This window comes from Rutidosis leptorrhynchoides, chromosome 2 (assembly GCF_046630445.1).
Source record: "Rutidosis leptorrhynchoides isolate AG116_Rl617_1_P2 chromosome 2, CSIRO_AGI_Rlap_v1, whole genome shotgun sequence".
Classification (NCBI taxonomy): Eukaryota; Viridiplantae; Streptophyta; class Magnoliopsida; order Asterales; family Asteraceae; genus Rutidosis; species Rutidosis leptorrhynchoides.
In genome coordinates, this window is record NC_092334.1 from 76,200,632 (window position 1) to 76,214,669 (window position 14,038).

General features: G+C 33.8%; 1 non-coding gene across 1 annotated transcript; it reads right to left on the bottom strand.

Moving 5' to 3' along the window:
- Positions 1-204: 204 nt before the first annotated feature.
- Positions 205-311, bottom strand: LOC139894776 (small nucleolar RNA R71). Its single transcript, XR_011775261.1, has one exon. It is a non-coding gene; the product is annotated as a small nucleolar RNA R71 (small nucleolar RNA).
- Between the last annotated feature and the right edge of the window lie 13,727 nt (positions 312-14,038).

Below are 14,038 nucleotides of genomic sequence, written 5' to 3' on the forward strand. Positions count from 1 at the left end.
CATCTTCGTACCTTTAATAGGATCTGCACACTATTTAAAATAAGAGAAGTGGAGGATGAACAGATATATCTCATGTTATTTCCCTGGACTTTAAAGGGAGAAGCCAAAGATTGGTTGGAATCGTTACCTGAAGGGGCGATTGATACATGGGACGTTTTAGTTGAAAGTTTTTTTAAACAATTCTTTCCGGTATCTAAAGCAATAAGACTTCAAGGAGAAATTGTTACATTCACACAGAAACCAAATGAAACTCTATATGAGGCATGGAAAAGATTTGGAAAGTTATTTAGAGGATGTCCGCAACATGGTTTAGACACTTGTCAAATAGTACAAATATTCTACCAAGGATGCGACATCACTACAAGGAAAGACATCGATATAGCAGCTGGTGGTTCCATTATGAAGAAAACAGCAACTGATGCTTACAAAATTATTGATAACACTGCTTCCCACTCACATGAGTGGCACCAAGAAAAAGATATCGTTAGATCATCTAAAGCAGCTAGAGCCGATTCTAGCCATGACTTAGATTCCATTTTCGAAAAAATAGATGCTGTCGAGAGACTAATGGAAAAGATGACTAAAGATATTCACTCAATACGAATTAGTTGTGAGCAGTGTGGAGGACCACATTTGACAAAAGATTGTCTCAGTATTGAACTAACAATGGAACAAAGAGAGAATATTTCATACATAAACCAAAGGCCTGGAAATAATTATTAGAATAATTATCAACCGCCAAGACCGATCTACAATCAAAACCAGAATTATAACCGAAATGTTCCATACAACAACCAACAAGGTCCAAGCAATCAACAAGTATCCAATAATACTTACAATCAACAAAGACCTATTTTTCAAAACAAACCACCACAAACCGATGATAAAAAGCCAAATTTAGAAGACATGATGTCGAAGCTAGTTGAATCTCAAACTCAATTTTTCACATCTCAGAAACAAACCAATGAACAAAATACTCAAGCATTTAGAAATCAACAAGCTTCTATTCAAAATCTGGAACAAGAAGTGAGCAACCTAGCAAGGTTGATTGGTGAAAGAAAACCGGGAAGTCTACCTAGTGATACAAATGCTAACCCCCGGAATGAAACAGCTAAAGCCATTACCACAAGAAGTGGTATTACACTTAAACCACCTGAAATACCTGTAATTTCTGATGATGCTATTCCTACTCTACAAGAACCACAGTCTGAACAAGATAAGGAAACAGAACCGGTAGTTGAAAAGGTTAATGAAGATAACACAGTTAAGGCTAAACCTTATGTTAAACCATACCAACCACCACTTCCTTACCCGAGTAAAATGAGAAAAGAGAGACTTGAAGCCGAGCAATCCAAATTCTTGGATATGTTTAAACAAATAAATGTAAATCTTCCTTTCATTGATGTGATTTCAGGAATGCCTAGATATGTTAAATTCTTGAAAGATCTGATCACAAATAGAAAGAAAATGGAAGAACTCTCTGCTATTACTATGAATGCTAATTGTTCTGCAGTGCTGTTGAATAAGATACCCGAAAAATTATCAGATCCAGGAAGTTTCACAATTCCATATTTTCTGGGTAGTCTTAGTTCAATAGAAGCATTGACAGATTTAGGTGCAAGTATAAATTTAATGCCGTATTCACTATACGCTAAACTAGACCTTGGAGAATTGAAACCAACACGAATAAGTATACAACTAGCCGATAGATCAGTAAAATATCCTAGAGGGATAATGGAGAATATGCTAGTTAAATTTGGAACTTCAGTATTTCCAGTAGATTTTGTTATTCTGGACATGGAAGAAGATTCTCGAGTACCTCTCATATTAGGAAGACCATTCTTAAACATGGCCAAAGCAATAATAGACGTGTTTGGTAAGAAACTGACCCTAAGTATAGAGGACGAGAGTGTCACCTTTTCAGTTGATAGAGCCATGCAACAACCGCAATCTGCAGATGATACATGTTATTATATTCAAACTATAGAATCACATGCAGAATTGTTAGAAGAATTTCCAGAATTACAAGGAACAGGAGAATGTTCTTTAGGAGAAAGTACTGAACCAATTGATGAAATTAAAATGTTAACTACACTTATGGCTAATGGATATGAACCAATAATAGAAGAAATTCAAATGCTAAAAGAAGAAGACCGATATCAATATAAATCATCGATAGAAGAACCACCGACAATAGAATTAAAGCCACTTCCAAATCATTTGGAATATGCTTATTTACATGGTGAATCTGAATTACCTGTAATAATATCGTCTTCTCTTACTGAAAATGAAAAATCTCAACTCATTTCTGTGCTAAAAGTTCATAAACCAGCTATTGCATGGAAAATTCATGATATTAAAGGAATAAGTCCTTCGTATTGCACACATAAAATCCTTATGGAAGAAGGTCATAAAACGTATGTGCAACGCCAACGAAGACTAAATCCTAATATGAAAGATGTTATTAAGAAATAAATTATTAAACTGCTGAATGCAGGTTTAATATATCCAATTTCTGATAGTCCATGGGTAAGCCCAGTTTAATGCGTGCCTAAGAAGGGTGGCATGACTGTCATTACAAATGAGAAAAATGAGCTTATTCCTACTAGGACTGTAACAGGATGGCGTGTTTTTATTGATTATAAAAAATTAAATGACGCCACCAGAAAAGATCACTTTCCCTTACCTTTTATTGATCAAATGTTGGAAAGATTAGCCGGAAATAGTTACTAATGTTTTCTTGATGGTTTTTCCAGATATTTTCAAATTCCAATAGCACCCGAGGACCAAGAGAAAACCACATTCACGTGCCCTTATGGTACTTTTTCTTACAAACGCATGCCATTTAGACTTTGCAACGCCCCTGCAACCTTTCAAAGGTGCATGATGGCGATTTTTCACGACATGATAGAAGAATGCATGGAAGTTTTCATGGATGACTTTTCAGTCTTCGGTGATACTTTTGAAACATGTCTAGTTAATCTTGAACGAATGCTTATTAGATGCGAACAATCAAATCTAGTACTTAATTGAGAGAAATGCCATTTCATGGTTAAAGAAGGCATCGTTCTTGGTCATAAAATTTCAAAGGAAGGAATTGAAGTGGATAGAGCTAAAGTAGATGTAATTGCTAAACTTCCAAATCCCACCAATGTTAGAGGAGTTAGGAGTTTTCTAGGGCATGCCAGTTTTTACCGACGTTTTATAAAAGATTTTTCTAAAATTGCCACTCCTATGAATAAACTCCTAGAAAAGGATGCTCCATTCATCTTTTCAGATGAATGCATCAAATCTTTTAATATACTTAAAGAGAAATTCACTAATGCGCCGATCATGATAACTCCAAATTGGAATCTACCATTTGAACTAATGTGTGATGCAAGTAATTTTGCAATGGGAGCCGTTTTAGGACAAAGGATTGAAAAACGATTTCAACCTATATATTATGCTAGTAAGACATTACAAGGAGCACAAACAAATTATACAACTACTGAAAAAGAACTCCTTGCTATTGTCTTTGCTTTTGACAAATTTCGTTCATATCTTGTTCTAGCTAAAACGGTGGTCTATACCGACCATTCTGCTCTTAGATACCTATTTTCAAAACAAGATGCCAAACCAAGATTAATCCGTTGGATCTTACTCTTACAAGAGTTTGATATTGAAATCCGAGATAAAAAGGGAGCAGGAAATATCGCCGCTGATCATCTTTCTCGTCTAGAAAATCCCGAATTAGAAGTTCTAAATGAATCGGCCACACAAGACAACTTTCATGATGAATATCTATTGAAGATAGATTATAATGAAATTCCATGGTTTGCAGACTATGCAAACTACTTAGTATGTGGATTCCTTGAAAAAGGGTTGTCGTACCAAAAACGAAAGAAATTCTTTAGTGATATAAAACACTATTTCTGGGAAGATCCACATTTGTTTAAAATTTGTCCCGATGGAATAATACGCCGATGTGTATTCGGAGACGAAGCTAGTCAAATCTTAAACCATTGTTACACAGGACCAACAGGAGGGCATTATGGGCCTCAACTTACAGCAAGAAAAGTTTACGATGCTGGATTCTATTGGCCTACAATTTTCAAAGACGCACACCTTCTTTGCAAATCCTGTGATGCTTGTCAAAGGGTCGGAAAAATAAGTCAACGTGATGAAATGCCACAAAATGTCATTCAAGTATGTGAAGTATTTGACATTTGGGGTATTGACTTTATGGGTCCATTTCCAAAATCTCATAATAATCTTTACATTCTCGTTGCCATTGATTATGTATCTAAATGGGCGAAAGCACAAGCTCTCCCAACTAACGATGCGCGAGTTGTAGTCAACTTTTTAAAACGTCTTTTTGCAAGGTTCGGAACACCGAAAGCTTTAATAAGTGATCGGGGTACTCATTTTTGTAATAATCAACTTGAGAAAGTTCTCAAAAGATATGGAGTAACTCATAAAATCTCCACCACTTATCATCCACAAAAAAGTGGACAAGTTGAAAATACCAACCGAGCTTTAAAACGTATTCTAGAGAAAACCGTAGGATCAAATCCGAAGGAATGGTCCATTAAATTGGAGGATGCACTCTGGACTTTTAGAACAGCCTACAAAACTCCAATTGGAACCACACCTTTTAAACTCGTTTACGGAAAAGCATGTCATCTTCTAGTAGAAATTGAACACAAAGCATTTTGGGCTTTGAAGACATGTAATCTTGATTTACATGAAGCCGGACGTCTACGATTAAGTCAACTAAACGAATTAGAAGAATTAAGACATGAAGCATACGAAAATTCGTTAATCTATAAGGAAAGAACGAAGAAATGGCATGATAAAAGAATCAGAAGTTCAAAAGAATTTAAAGAAGGAGACAAAGTTCTTCTTTTCAATTCACGATTCAAGCTATTTCCTGGAAAATTGAAATCAAGATGGTCTGGACCATTTATAGTCAAAAGAGTTTTCCCATACAGAAAAGTAGAGTTAATAAATTCAAATGGGATTGAATTTAAAGTTAATGGTCACAGAGTTAAACATTACATACATGGTCCGATGGAAGTTGACAATGAAGTCAATCATAATTTCACCACTCAAGAAAACCTTCAAAATGAAAACATAAATATGTTATCAACAACATATGAAAAATCAAAATTGGAAAATAGGGAGGATTCAAATTGGAGTGATGAAGAAGAATTCTTATACAAACCTCCCATTCCAAGAAATGAAGAAAAATGTGAACAAGAAGTTCAAATAGAAGTGAAAGAACCAAGAAAAGAACACCCGAAAAAGGTTTACAAACCAACTCGACTTACTAAAGCAGGAGACCCGGGTGAATTTATCATTTCTTTCTTGCTTAATGATGGTGCTGTATATTATGGACTCGCAGATTTAGGAGCAAGTGCAAATATTATACCTCTTTCCTTATACAAAAGATTAGGTATGGGTAAATTAAAACAAACCAAAATAGGTGTTCAATCATTTGACCTAACCATTAAACACCCGGTTGGAATAGCAAATAATTTACTTGTTAACGTGGGAAGTTTGACCTTTGTTGCAAACTTCATAGTGATTAATATGGAGGAAAACCTTGATATTCCTCTAATTTTAGGTCGTCCATTTTTAGCAACCACCGAGGCATTCATTGAAGTAAGAGAAGGTAGAATGACACTTAGGGATGGTGATAAATCAATCACCTTTGTGAATCGAAAGTTTAGATCTCCACCAACCAAAACTGTTAGACCAATAAAAATGCATAAGTATGGGGAAGATGAAGAAACACTTAATGATGATACGATCACAAAGAACCCCGTTGATGATAAGAAATTAGATGAACCCGTTTTTAACAGTTTAATGAAGAAACTTTATAAACGGATTCACGATGCTAGGATTAAGGGAAACTTTGAGTTATGTAACCGATTAATATCCAATTTATCGCCAAAAGAAAAGGCGATGTTAGTTGAATTTGTGAAAGTTACGGAGGAAATCAACAAATGGATTGAAGTAAAAGTCAGAGATATACAAGTTGTTGATGATCCAATTGAAAATAACGTTAATCACAATTTCAACTAAGTGTGGGGAGAATCGTATCTTTTTAGGGTAATATGTATTTCTGTTAGAGTTAGATTTTCTGTTTTCATGTAGTTCTCAAAAATGGAACCCGAATGGTCTTTCCCTAGCAGACCCTAAAGAACTAGTCTTCTCCCTCCATTCTGAATTTTTATTTTTTTAGGTTTTACGAGATGAAGACTTCCTGTGAATTAAACCATGGTCTAATGCTACACGCTTTGATCACTAAACATAATAATGACACCCTTCCAAGTGAATTGGTATCATTAATCAGAGGTAAATTGGACAGAGTAAGAAAAGAATCCAGGAACGAAAATAATAAGTTACAATTTGGTAAAGGAAAATCAAAATCCGCAGCGAAAAGAAGAGCACGACACCTTGAAAGATGTCACAAATGCGGAAAATGGTCACACGAAGGTAAATGTTCAAATAATCAAACCTATTCAAATACCGAATTTGTTACGCTATGCAGAGATGGACCATTCATATGTTTAGAAGAAAAAACGTTGAATGCTCGAGGTTACGCCTATGTAGTTATGGAAAACCAATTAGTCCGACTATCTTATGAGTAGGCTAGAGCATATCACTAAGAAATCTATCTCATAGGTAAGTATGTACAGTTTTCATTTTTATTTTTATTTTTAACCTTTTGATAATAAACGCTAAATTGTTCGCTATAAAGTATTAAATTGGTATTCAATAAAATTAGGTCTTGCGACCGAAATTATTGATATCATACAAAAATTTATTACATCACTGCGAAATTTACCGTTTATTCTTAAGGTATAAATATCTTTAATCAATCAACCCAAAATATTTCAAAAATTCGTCATGAGTTAAATTAGGTCGTTGAACCGAAATTACTTTACCGAAAAGAGGGGCGTCATGAGTTAAATTCGTCATGATTGATTACGATAAACTAATGAACTCACCAACCTTTTGGTTGACACTTGAAAGCATGTTTATTCTCAGGTATTAAAGAAATCTTCCGTTGTGCATTAGCTCATTTTAAGGATATTACTTGGAGTCATTCATGACATATTTCAAAAGACGTTGCATTCGATTCATTGAATTCATCAAGAATATTATTAAGTCATTTATAGTTGGATATGTTATGAAATGGTATGCATGCCGTCAACTTTCGATGTAAAGAAAGTTTATCTTTTAAAAACGAATGCAATGTTTGTAAAATGTATCATATAGAGGTAAAATACCTCGCGATGTAATCAACTATTGTGAATCGTTTATAATCGGCATGAACGGGTCCCTTCAAGAAAGAAAAGAAGTTGTCGGTGTAACAGGAACAAAATTAATAAAGTTACAGCAGCCTATAGATTTATTTGATAGTGCTCTTATTGTCGACTTGAAAGAGAAAACAGAAAGAAGAAGCTGGAACAGGAAACCTGATCGAATAACGATGGGGATGTTTGGGTTATCTTCAATCAGATCGAAACAGGAACATGAGACAGGAGACAGCATAGCAGTCAGGTATAGCAGTAGCGTATAGCAGCGAGGTAGGGTATTTCTATGCCTAAAAGCTGTCATCCACAATGGAGGAAAAAAGGATTCGTAAAATCAGTAGCAATGATATGATATTGAATAAAGGTTGTGTTTTCGTTTAAAAGAATAAACAACTAATATATCATTACATAGCAAGCTGTTGCAGGTTTGGTTTTGACAGAAAAACAAAAATAGAATATAGCTGTAACAGAAACATAAGTAGGTTCCTGGGTTTGAGTTTGTTCGAACCAAATAGTTGTTGGTGATAGTTCACGAAAAAAATAAACAAGAAAGAAGAAGAGAGGTAGATGGTTTACTATGGTGGTTTTAAGTGGGTGTAGGTTTGATCACGACTGGAAAACAGAAATATTTATCATGGTCCTGGTGGTTTATGATTGTATCAATAGCAGCACAGGTTGTGACAATCACAACAATCGAATCAATTATACAGCGGATTGTTTTCATGTTGTTTTGTTGTTCGAATGAATAAGAAAACAGAACAATCAAGCAAGCAAGTGGTGGTTTATTTGATGGTGGTTGTTATGGGTTTCACTAATACTCGAAGATGGTGGGTGATCATTAGTGGCCGATGGTTTTGATGTTGGTGAGCAGCAGGTTGCTTCCTGGGTTATCTTTGGTTTGTTGTTTACTCGACCAACAAGAAGAATAGAAAGAAGAAATGGTTGATGATGGTGGTTTAATGGTGTAGAGTAGCAGTGTAAGGGTAGTGGAAGATGATGGTTGCTGAATGGAGAAGAAGAAGAGTTAGGTTGGTTTGTTCTCGGTTGAATGTATTTTTACCTATACATGCATCTCATACATATCCATCAAATTCCACTGATTGAAAAATTAATAATAACTATAATTATAATATAATATAACTTAAATTATAGAACGTGCTCAAGTACCCTACAGTTAGCAGCCGGGTAATTCTACAGAACATTTTTTTCGGAGTGCGATATCGTGTTCCGTCATTGGCAGATAAAAGTCTTCGGAAAAATTCCATATTTTTAAATTAACTATATTTATTTATTTTGGTCATTATGGTATAAAATTCGATCATTAACTATATAAAATTATTAAACCAAAATTAACTCACTATCCACTCCCAATCTCAGATAAAATACAAAATTTTTAAAACTTAACAAATAGTTCCTAAATACATATTGAATAAGCCTATAAATTATATAACTCATTTTCGAATCACCGTTTATTTTAAAATTACATAAGTTTGAATTTAACTTGCTTAATATCAATCGAAACATCAAACGAGTATTACAATCATTTAATATTTATTTTTAATATACTTTATTTATATATAGAGATATATTTTAAATAATAATTATTATAATATCCTATTTTTATTTTATTAATTTTTAATAATAACAACATATTATATTTTAAATTATATTTCGAATTATTATTTATATATACGTACACACATATCTATTTACAATTAATTGTTCGTGAATCGTCGAGAGTAGTCGAAGGTTAATTGAATATATAAACATCGTTTCAAAATTTTCTAGACTCTACATTACAAACTTTGCTTATCGTATCGAAATCATATAAAGATTAAGTTTAAATTTGGTCGAAAATTTCCGGGTCATCACAGTACCTACCCGTTAAAGAAATTTCGTCCCAAAATTTGAGTGAGGTGGTCATGGCTAACAATAAAAAATGTTTTCATGACGAATGTGAGTTGGTAAATAGAGTTTTATCATCATTGTGTAATATGGATAAAACAATTCGATTATTCAAAGAGTACGAATGAAGCTATCACAAAAGAGTGAAATGAATAAATGCAGATTTGACTTAACTGGTGACGTAGTCATGGTTGAATTCTGGAATTCAAGGGATTTAAAGAAAATCTTCGAAATCTATAAGATCTGATTCTTTGGCGAATAGGGAAATTAAGATCTCTATAATTAAATACGGTGATTTGCCTTGATTACTCTGTCTGATATTTCCATTATAAATTAAACTCTTTTGTTCCATTATTCTCACCATTTCTATACTTTCTTTCTTAGTTCATACATCCAAAAGATCGTGAAAATGCTTAATTCTATTCTAATCCTTGATATTTTCCTAATTATCATTTCTGTCATCCTTCTTTTCAATCTTCCACCAGAAAAATCTGTTTACTTCTACTATTACTTTGGGGTGATACTATTCTTAATTATACCGTGTCTTTATATTGCTATTTGTATTAATATCCACAGTTTGTAACCTCCGTATTGTTATTGGGCTTTATATTTTCTCTTATATTTTGGAGCTCTATGCCTTTTTATTCTCTTCTCGACCTCTAGTAAAGCGAGTAATGGTCCAGAATTCGTAAGTATGGAACTTCGAATGAACTTAATGTTCTAAATAAGAAAGAACGAAATCGCACGATTTGATTTGTCAAATTACCAGAATCACTGAGAATTGAACTATCAAGAATATATTTTCTTGATATGTTCAGAAGTTAAGCAGAATGAAAGAGTTATGTAACATGACACATGATGACGTTATGATCTGTGAATCATCACGTCCCATTAGAACTCAGCATGACTTACTGTAATATAATCACATTGATCAAGTGTCATTATATTATACTAACTCATGCTTCAGTCTCCAACACTACTTCAAAAACATTCATTCTTTACACTCAGAGGTTTCAGATGTTTAGAAACTAAACTAGTTTCTTTTATGATGTAATACAGATAGCACGAAGAGGTAAATGATTTCAGACAAGGATAATTATGAAAATATCTTCAGAAATAAGGATGATATTTATAATGAAAGATACGATGCTATCTTAGAATTTCTAATATCAGAGGATGATGAAGAATATTGTCTGCAAGGGTTTAGAGTCAGGAACAAGGTATTCGTTAATGACTTCAGCAGATACTGAATCATTTGGATTCCTTGAAGGCTGGTTTAGTCTTTGTGATTTGTCCACAGCCTCCTTCATACTTTGCTCAATCCGTTTTCCAGTTCCAAATCTTCTCTTTTTCTAATCTTTACCATCACACTATTCTTTATCATCAAACATTTTACTGTTAAGGTCGTTTACAGTTTTTGCTGCTTCATTCAGCTTTTTCAACATTAGAAGTATTGATTCGTAGACTGGGTGCTTTTCAGAATTTTCAGAATGGAAGATCATAATTCTAAGAGATTTATGTTATATATATACATATAACTGTTGATGTAGAAATGCTGCGAGATTCAAAATACTGATTACTAATTCTCGGTAATTGGTATGGCAATTTTTGTTACAAGATGCGGATGAGTATACGATAGGGTTTTAATGAACAGATATAATGGTTCTTCAGAGAGACTTAAGCCGATGAGTAATGAAGTTGCTGGTAAGTTTACTGCTAATGTGGTGGGATATAAACGATTTCCCGGTAATGAAGGCAAACTTATATATCAAGGTTATAACAAGGCTAATCCGAATGAAAAGTCGAAATTGATTTGTTGGAGCTGTGACAAAATTGGCTAATTTGAAGAGGGATTGTAAAGTTAATTTTGGTAATAACAACGCCAAAGGAGCTAGCACAGATACGTGTTAAATGTTTACTCAGGTTCCGAGTGTTTTCAAGTGCATAACTATGCGCATCCATCTTTTCTTCCGTAAATGAAGTGCGGTTGGTTCATCCTCTCGATTGAGGTGTTTTCAAGAATCATGAAAGGTTTGAACGGAGATTGTAATCGACAAGATACAAATGAAGTTTAAGATGAAATCAAGTGGCAAACTTGAAGAATTGTTTAGTTTCATATGTTATAAACAATATTTTAATTCATTTTAATTGTCCAATGTTTGCAGTCCACAGTTAGCAGTCCACAATTAGTAATTCACTAATTCATATATTGTTTAATATATAACATTCGAATTAATTAATACGTGTCGTGACCCATTATATACATGTCTCAGACTCGATCACAACTCAAAGTATATATATTATTTTAGAATCAACCTCAACCCTGTATAGTTAACTTGATCATTACCGCATATAGAGTGTCTATGGTTATTCCAAATAATATATATAGATGCGTCGATATGATATGTCAACACATTGTATACGTGTCCCGATATTTAAAATGCGTAAATAACAGTATTTAAATGACGATAAATAAAGTGCGGAAAATAAATAACAGAAATTAAATGACGATAAATAAATTGCGAGAATTAAAATTGCGATAAATAAATTGCGATAATTAAAATGTAATACGGAATTAACAGTTAGCTAGGAACAGTTATCTAGGAATAGTTAGCGTGAATTCTTAACAAAATTTCTCATAATTAATTTGTTTGTTTCGAACAAATTTTATTTTGTCCAATGTTTTCTTCATTATGCCGTCGGCTCTAGTTATTGAGTCGACAGCAAGCGTCGATTTATTGGCGACTTGACTGACTTTAGAGCCTAAATTAAATTTTAGGCAGGATTTAAAACCCATGGAAATTTGATTTTACCATTTTCATGGCGTCTCAATTTATTTTATTTTATAAAAAACTTTTTCCTACTTATTGGCCGGAGGTCCACTCGGAAGCAATCTCTTTATCCGTCGAATAGAGAGAGGGATTACTTTCTCTACTTTTGAGAGTGTTTTTCACTCTGGGTGGAGAAATGACTTGTCTTTATTCTCGGTTAGGGGAAGGATTGTCTACATCTCACCTCCCCCATACACCACTTATGTGGTATTGGGTTTTGTTGTTGTTGTTGTTGTTGTTGTTGTTGTTGTTTTCTTCATTATGCCACTTGTTGGATTCTGATAGATCAAAATCCAAATATGAATTTGAATGAAAATGGTTATTCTGTGGTGTACGGATACGTGCATCGGTGGATGTAAGTAGGATAGTAAATGATTGTTGAATTAGATTTGAAAGAATGTACAGTGTAACTTATTAATGTGAAATTTAAATATTCATCGGGTGTTACCTACCCGTTAAAATATTTTCACTATTAACAGTTTGTACAAAAGAAATTTTAATTACAATCTTTATGAAAACATATATACATATATATTTTCTTCAGATGTAATCATGGATTTAATGAGTTAATATGATATTAATCTCATTTGATTTATCGTTAGAACTAGAATACATAATCTCTAAAACATTAGAAATTATCTAATCGTCATGTAGAACGAAGATAAATGATGTAGAATGATTCGTAGAACGATGATTATGCTCGAGGTGCATAATGAGATGTTGAGGCGTGTGATGTTGAAACCTGGGTTATTGGTGGTACTGTTGGTGCCGGTGATGTTGCTGAAATTGGGACGTTTTGCACCATATTCTCCAAAGTTACTACTCGAGCGCGAAGTTCGTTGACTTCTTCTATCACACCGAGATGATTGTCGGTTGGGACGAGCGGATGAATAAGATCTAAAATCTGAGATAATATATAATCATGACGCGATACTCTGGAAATGAGAGAGAAAATAGTATTACGAACAGGTTCGCCGGTAAGTGTTTCAGGTTCTTCGCCAAGAGGTGAATTCGGTTGGTGGAAGGGATCGTCTTCTTCGCGTCTCCATTGATTAAGTTGACTACGAACCCATCAGATGAATTGGGGATGTCTGATTGGTTGATTCATTCTGGTGATGCTGCTTTCGGAGTTTAGGTGAACATCCATGTTGGAATAGCTGTCGGAATCCGTGGAATTCGAACTGGTTAAGAGATCCATCTCGTACGATCAGATGGAGGATTTTCGATATGAATTAGATTATAGGATGTAGATTAATATCCTGCAATACATAATTTACATGTGCATATATAATACTAAAATCCCATAAGTTACGGAGGAATCTACGGAAGCTGACAGGTAAAATCTATAGTAACAGATACGCTAAGATATGAATTTTGTCTGTACACTATCGATGCACTAACTGCAGTAAGATGTGTCTAGTCTAAGAATGATAAGCAAGTAATTTCCTAAGGATGATAAGTAGGTAATTTTCGACACAAAATGATAAGCAAAACTTTTGACATGCATACACGGTCGAAGTCCAGACTCACTAATGCATCTAAACAACTATCAGTTAGACACACTAATGCAAGACCTGGTTCGCTAAGACCACTGCTCTGATACCAACTGAAATGCCCCGTTTATATACATTATAAAGGATTCACAATAGTTGATTACATCGCAAGGTATTTGACCTCTATATGATACATTTTACAAACATTGCATTCGTTTTTAGAAGACAAACTTTCATTTTATCGAAAGTTAACAACATGCATACCATTTCATAATATATCCAACTATAATTGACTTAATAATGATCTTGATGAACTCAACGACTCGAATGCAACGTCTTTTGAAATATGCCATGAATGACTCCAAGTAATATATTTAAAATGAGCTAATGCACAGCGGAAGATTTCTTTCATACCTGAGAATAAACATGCTTTAAAGTGTCAACCAAAAGGTTGGTGAGTTCATTAGTTTATCATAATCGATTATTTTCCTCATTTTAATAG